This window comes from Manis javanica, chromosome X (genome assembly GCF_040802235.1).
Source record: "Manis javanica isolate MJ-LG chromosome X, MJ_LKY, whole genome shotgun sequence".
In the NCBI taxonomy this organism is placed as follows: Eukaryota; Metazoa; Chordata; class Mammalia; order Pholidota; family Manidae; genus Manis; species Manis javanica.
Window position 1 is genome coordinate 120,175,189 of NC_133174.1, and position 7,059 is coordinate 120,182,247.

The following is a 7,059-nucleotide window of genomic DNA, read 5'->3' on the forward strand; positions in this document are numbered from 1 at the left end:
ACTTGGCATATGATAGCTTTTAGGAATCTGCAAACATTTGCCTAATTCCTGGACAACAATAGACATAAAGTGACTTTCTCTGATTCAGTAAATTCTGGGGTCTCCAAAGTGGGGATTATGTGCATTAAGAGAGCCTTTACCACTGCTTGAGCATCTGCTTTCAAAGAAGGAAAGACTTTAGGCCATTTAGACGTCATACAGACCATAGCTGGACAAAATTTCATACTTTCCATAGGCATTAATTCTATGAAATCTAACTGCCATCAGGTTCCTGATAAAGTTGGCCAGAGAAAACTTTCTGCACCCACCTTGGGAGCAGTCTGTAAAAAATTTACTGACAAATAACAAGTCTCTTTAATATGCTTTGAATAATTTCATCTTTTTGATAGATAAAGAGTCTAGAGCCTTTAAAAAGCCCTCTTTTGCTTAGATGATTTTGTTGACAACATAATGATAAACTAATGAGGCAAATGAACACTGTGGTATAAGAATTATTTTGTTAAGTAGTTCCTATAGTCCAGTTGAATTTCTGTTAGTCCCTTTTTCAATCCATTTGTTCATTCCCTTTTGTGAAGCTTGTTTTTGAAAACGAGTAAAGGGGCTTCCAAGTTTGGAGTCTGTCATATTTTAACAGCGGCTTCTGTAGCTTCTTCAGCAAAATCACTGCCTTTAGAAATTTGCCATTTGCCCTGTGTGAGCTCTACAGTGGATTATTGATAATCTGTATAGGCAGTTGGAAAACCTCTAACAAATCAGCTTTCAATTCTTCATGAGATGTTTTAGCTCTCATTAAAGTCAACAAATTCTTATTTTTCCAAATTTGCCCTGTTGCCAACACATATTTACCATCAGTAAATACGTTTGCTTTCAGTGCAGAACCAAGAATTTTAGCTTTAGTAATTGCTACTAATTTATCTGCTGCGGCAACTTAAGCCCAGACAAAACATAAACTTCCAAGATTTCATGATGCATCACCACAGCATAGAAAGCCTTAAATTGGCCATGTTTGTTCAGAGTACATGACCCATCAGAAAACAGCATTTTGAAAAGGATTATCAGATACATCAGATGGGGGCCTAGTGTTTTCTTCTGTTATGGTTGTACGATGATGATCATCTATTTGACTTCCTAATCTGGCAAAAGAATAGGAGGGTTAGGTTCTTGCCTCTTCCAAGCACAATATTAGGATTGTGATGTTTGTTTATTGCCAGTCTGACAGTACGCTAAGCAATGCTGGGTCTCATACACTTGAGAACATTATCACCACATGTGGGACACTCATATAGATCAAATGACCCAGTGGAAGGGCTTAAGCCTTGCCGGTATGCATGGTGGCTGCCACCACAACTCAAAAACATTTGGACATTCTCAGGATGCCATAGCATCCAGACTGGTCTATAGTCTAATCCCAACTTTAGAGTTAAAATTCTCCTAGCAGCACCTTTGTTTTCAGGTCAAAACAAATGGAAAGGTTTTTCAAAATTTGGAATCCTCAAGATGGGGGAAAGACTATAGCCAAATCTCAATTGTTCAAATGTCTCTTGAGATTCTAGGGACCAAACCAGAGGCTATGGAGAATTATTCATGCAATTCCATCATCAGAGGTTTTGCCTGCTCTGCAAAAGCCAAACTTCACTGCCTACACTACCCTATGAGTCCCCCAAATTATTTAAGTAGTGGTTTTTTGTTTTGCTTTTTTTTTGGTACTAGGTTCTTTCATCTGCATAACTGGCTGACTCCTATATTATAACACTTTGTGGCCTCTAGTTGACAATAGATGTTTTTTTTCAGTTTGGCAGTATTGTAATTTGTCTAGTGAGGGCGTAAGCCCTTGTGAAACCAAAGTATCAGTTTTGCATTACTCTCTAGTTTCTGGAACTACCAGAAAGTTATCTATACATTGAGTAATTGTAGATCCTCCTAGTAGGACAGATTTGTTTTCCTGTAAATCACTATACAAAATCATAGGAGAGTCTCAAAACCCTTTTAGAATTCTCTAACTTGAGAAGACTTACTTAGGACTCCTTCCTACATAAAAGCAAACAATATGTAGACTCATCCACTAGAGAAAAAGAAAAAGAAAAGAAAAAGGACAATATAGATGGACTACAGTGAAAAACTTTGCAGATGATGGTACTGCAGTCAGAATAGTTGTAGGATTAGGAACTACATAGGTTATTGGAACAAAAAATTTATTTACTTCTTTAAGATAATTGTACCAATCTATATAGTTGTCAACCATCAAATTTATCTTCCTTCTTTACTATAACTAAGGGTGAATTCACTTTTTAAATTATCCCTCCATTTTCCCCCGATTTTGTATAAATAGTTTTATTCTTTCAAATTGAGCTCTAAATAAACGGAACTGTTTTACACATGGCCATGGTTTATTTTTTTCAGTAAACAATTTTCACTGGTTCTTTACCTCAAATTAAGCTAGTATCATTATTCCCAAATAATGGCCTAAAGCAATGCATCAGTTTGTTTCAGCCCTGGTAATTAGTAATGAAATCACATAACTTTTTCCAAAGGAGCTCAACAAAGTACTGTATCTGCAGTATAGATTATGGTTGCCTTGAATTTGCCCAACAGGTCTCTCTCCCTATTAGGTTTATAGGAGAATCAGGAGAAAGTAAGAAAACATATTCCTCAGTGAGAGGAATAATCTGTATGGGAACTACCGGGAATCGCTGCCACAAATACTAACAACATGTATAATATGAGGCATATTAACATGTGCCTTCAAACAGGGCAGAATTCATTGCCAGTTGGAGAAGTTATGCCCTGTCTCTCCAAGCAGGGAAATATAACAAAGGGAACCACCCATCTGAAAGATCATTGCCTCCTTCTTTCCAGGAGTTGATTTAATGTAGGGAAAGATAAAAAGACGCAGGACACAGAGAGAACTGGGACAACAGAGAAAACAGCAGTCTGTGAAAGAGAAAGTGGCTTTAATTCTTGCATTTCCTCTTCCATTCTTCTCTACCTTTCCTTCTGATTATCAAAACACTTTTTATGTTCTCCTTAGAATGATAGTCATCCCATAAATACCAGTAATTCATATGCGTGGAATGCGGCACTTCTAAGAAACCCTGGAAAAAACATTAATTTGTCTAAATCATAGAACCAGTCCTCAGGCCACTGTCCGACTGGGTTCTTACATGTATACGCATTTCAAATGTGACAGAGATTAGCAATTTAAGAGAAAGTCCTACAGGCAACATTTCGGGTTTCCCATCTTTTTCCACCATCAAAGCTAATGGTGATACTGATGGAATTTTAGAACTGATATCATCTATGCTTACTCAATAATAAAATCTTGAATTTGGAGAGGATAGTTCATTTGACTAGTATCCCCAAAGAGTGGAGAGCTAGAAAGACGTTATAATTCAGGGTCTTCTACCTGTTGTTTGACCACAAAACCTTCAGCTGATCCACCCAGTTCAGAAATTGCTGAATGGATCCTAACTCATTACCAAATTATTGGGGAAATATAATTAAACAAAATTTCTGGCCAGCCCAACAAAACCTCTCCCTAAAACAGAAAAGAATGAAATAGTTTGATTATTGAATAAGCATTAAACTGGACTACATTGTGCATCATAGGCAATCCACTAAAGAGATTGCAGAGACATTAAAAAACTCTTACCCTTTTGTATACACATGTATGTGTGTTTTATATATACGTTAATCCATCATATACATGTTCATTTTATCTATCTGGAGAAAAATAAATTTCTCTTCTCTTTTACAAGCAAAAGTTACACCTTGGAGCTAAATTTCTAACAGACAGGGAGATAGGGCACCAGTCTTCTTGGTGTTCACTTTTTGAAGAGCTGGCTTCTTGGTCCCCAGGAATGACATTCCTGGGATGCAAAACTGTAAGAGGGTTAGTTGGCTTTGAAAAAGATTTACATACATTTCTAAGAGGAACTAGCATGTATGATTGCAAGTTTTCAGAAGGAATGCTAAAAGCAAAGGGTGGGGGACAAAAGTTCTCTACTCCTTTTGTACTAGGGAAATTTTTTTACCTTTTTAGATTTGTATTTACCCTTACACTGGCAAAGAAAGTTAAAGTCATAATCACTGAGGGCCTATACTACATAATTCCCAGAAAGGGACTCACTCACACACAGGAACAAGAAAAGGTCTCGGCAGCTGAATCTGGAGTATGAGGCTAGTGCTGGCTCTCAGGTTTTAAAAACAAAACAACAAAACAGAGTCACTTATGCTAAACCCCACATCACCAAACCAAGACTTAATTACAGTTTCTGCTCTCCCAGAAATAGAATCTTAAACCAGTCAATCAGATCTCACCTGATCAGCATGAATGAGGTAACCTGCCTGATACAGCCCGGCCATCCCCCAGAGGAGAGTAAACCTATAATAACCAATCAGCTTTCCTGCCTCTATAACTTTCTTTTTCCTCCTCCCTTCTGCCTATAAAAGGCTTTCATTTTATATAGCTCTTCAGAGCTCCTCTCTGTCTCCTAGATTGAATGCTGCCCAATTCTAACTGATTTTTGCTCAAATAAACTCTTAAAAATTTTAATATGCCTCCATTTGTCTTTTAACACAGCACAGGGGCAGTGCCCCCTTATAACTGAGACATAAGGTCAGGGTTGGAGTAGCAAGAGGGATTTAGTGCTGGGTTTGACAGATTTTGGCTAGAGCTGCTTAAGTACTTCTAGAATGCAGGGCAGGGCTCAGCCTACAGATAGCTCAGGTCACAAAGTCTCCCACAATAAAGAAAAAACAATTTTGGCCTACGAACAAGAACATTAGCGGTTATGGAAGAATAGATTTTTGTACAAAGGCATTATTATTTTTACAACCACACTGAAATTTACTCCTTTTACCCTGGGAAACAAAATATATCACAAGGAAAACTAAGCATCCAGTTCACCAAAACAACACTTCTGAAAGTAGAGCACAATTTTTTTTCAGGAAATAATATTGCAAATGGTCACTTCTGAGTTAATTTACCACACTAGAGGAACAAAGTTGTTACAGCATTAGCTATGAGTCATTTATTTGCACTGTAGTAAAGTACTTGAAATCATTCCCAAGATCAAGGTTTAAAAACACTCGAGGAGTCAAGACTGAGTGTTTTATAGCCACCTCTGTAAGAGGTGCTTTTCCTTTCCCAAATGATCAAAGCTTAATTAGGTTGACAGTACTTTTTTTCTTCCTCATATCTTCTGTTGAAAATATTATTATCATTGGTAATATGGCTTGTATCTTGTCTTATCAGGATGATGAAGTCCAAGAAATGAGGTTTGAGAAAGCACACCCTGCATCCATGGAGAAAGAGGTGGCCCTCTGGGTGCAAGCTATATACCATGACTCATTTCCCCTAGTACATAAATAGAGGACTCAGAGTTCCTTGATCTTCAGTGAACTAGAGTAAAGAGTGAGAATTATAGTGGCAAGAAAGGTGAGTATTTAAAGGTGATCTAATCTGTTCAGGTGGGACAGGTCCTAGAGAAAGTTGTTTCTTATAAGGTAGCATCTAGGAGATAATATGTCTATGGATAGGGCAGTGGAGTAGAAGTCATTGGTAAACTTGAAGCTTAGGTGCAAATCAGTTAAGAAGTACCTGCCACATCGGAAGGAGGTGGCATGTGATGGCTTATTGGTGGTAGCAGTGGTAGTGTGGTAGAGAATGTTACTGTGAAAGCATAATATGATGAGAGTTCAGTACCACTGGTTGACCCTGACATTCAGGATGATAGTGAGTAAGTGTAGAGGCAGGAAGTGGGTGTTTCTCAAGCATCTGAATTGGAGTCATTCTGAATACAGTTTTTATTAAATTGCTATGTTTTCTTGTTGAAATACAAAGGTTTCCTGATTCACTGAAGGAGGTAGAGGTTGAAGTATGGACAATTAGTTCTGCTGGAGGAGCACGGATATCTTATGGCTGATTACCTGTCTTGTGCAGCCCATGTTGCAAAGGAGGTGGTGGTATAATGTACTGCTGTGGTGGAATATGGCTCATAAAATGCATGCCTGGTGGCATTACCAAATGATCAGAGATTTTGTTGGGTGATGAGGCAATATACAGGATGAACACTTTCAAGTTAAGCACAGACAGCAGAGCATCCTGCTCTCCTGTGGTGATGGTTGGTACGAGCCTCTAAGTCTGAGACAAGTATGTTCTCTTGCATCCTTGAACAGTGCTGCACATGAAGAAAGAACCTTGTGTAAGCTTCTCAATTTACTCCACAGAAAACAGTACAGCCTGGACACATCGCCTTCCTTTCCATGTAAAACAGCACAGGCATAGCAAAAAGCATGCTTGCATGGAATCATCTGTCCATAGATTTTAATCGGTAATTCACATTTGTCACAGAAATGAACTGGGGTATCATCCTTTTCATCTAAGGTGTGTATCTGAAAGTCCCAGAAGAGATTCTGAATCTCTACCCATTTCTAAGTCATTCATCCACCCTAGAGTTGTACCACTCCTCCTCACTATGACTGAGTTTTCTGGCGTGCTCCATAGTTCGGCTCACAAGGCATGATGAGAGCAGAAGTCAACCTCACTGTCATGGAGTGTGTACACCCTACACTTTTGAGTGCACAAGGTGGCAGTGCAACAGGGTCGCCACAGCTTCGAGGTCTTCCCACCTACCTCTGTTCCAGTGAGGGAGTCAGGCAGGAGAAAGAGTGCATATGTTTCAGTGCTAAGGTTGCTTAGCTTCCTCTTTGTATGTCTCAGTAAAAAGTAGCCTTTAACTGGGAAAAGAGACTAATCTGGAACAGGGGAGAGGGAGGGAGCTGGCAGGCACTGTAGTACCTGAAGGCATATGCCTGAGGCAGGTGAGGCACTAAGTCAGCCTTTAGAGGTGTAAGATAAATTCTAGCCGAAATAAGCAGGCGAAGAGAGGAACAAAGGGCCAAGTAGTTTATTTGAACGCAAATTCCCAGGTGATGTTCCACAGTCTGGCTATCACAGGCCGGGGAAGTCACACTCAGCAGGGTGGGCAGCAAGTTTTTAAAGAAGGAAGGGGGAGGGAGAGCTTAGATTTACAGCGGTGCAAGGATTGGCTAGCCTAA

The 7,059-nt window shown here is 39.2% G+C and overlaps 1 pseudogene; it reads right to left on the bottom strand.

Annotated features, from left to right (window-relative positions):
• Positions 1-6,552, bottom strand: part of LOC108410317 (uncharacterized) — a 54,403-nt pseudogene extending 47,851 nt beyond the window's left edge.
• Between the last annotated feature and the right edge of the window lie 507 nt (positions 6,553-7,059).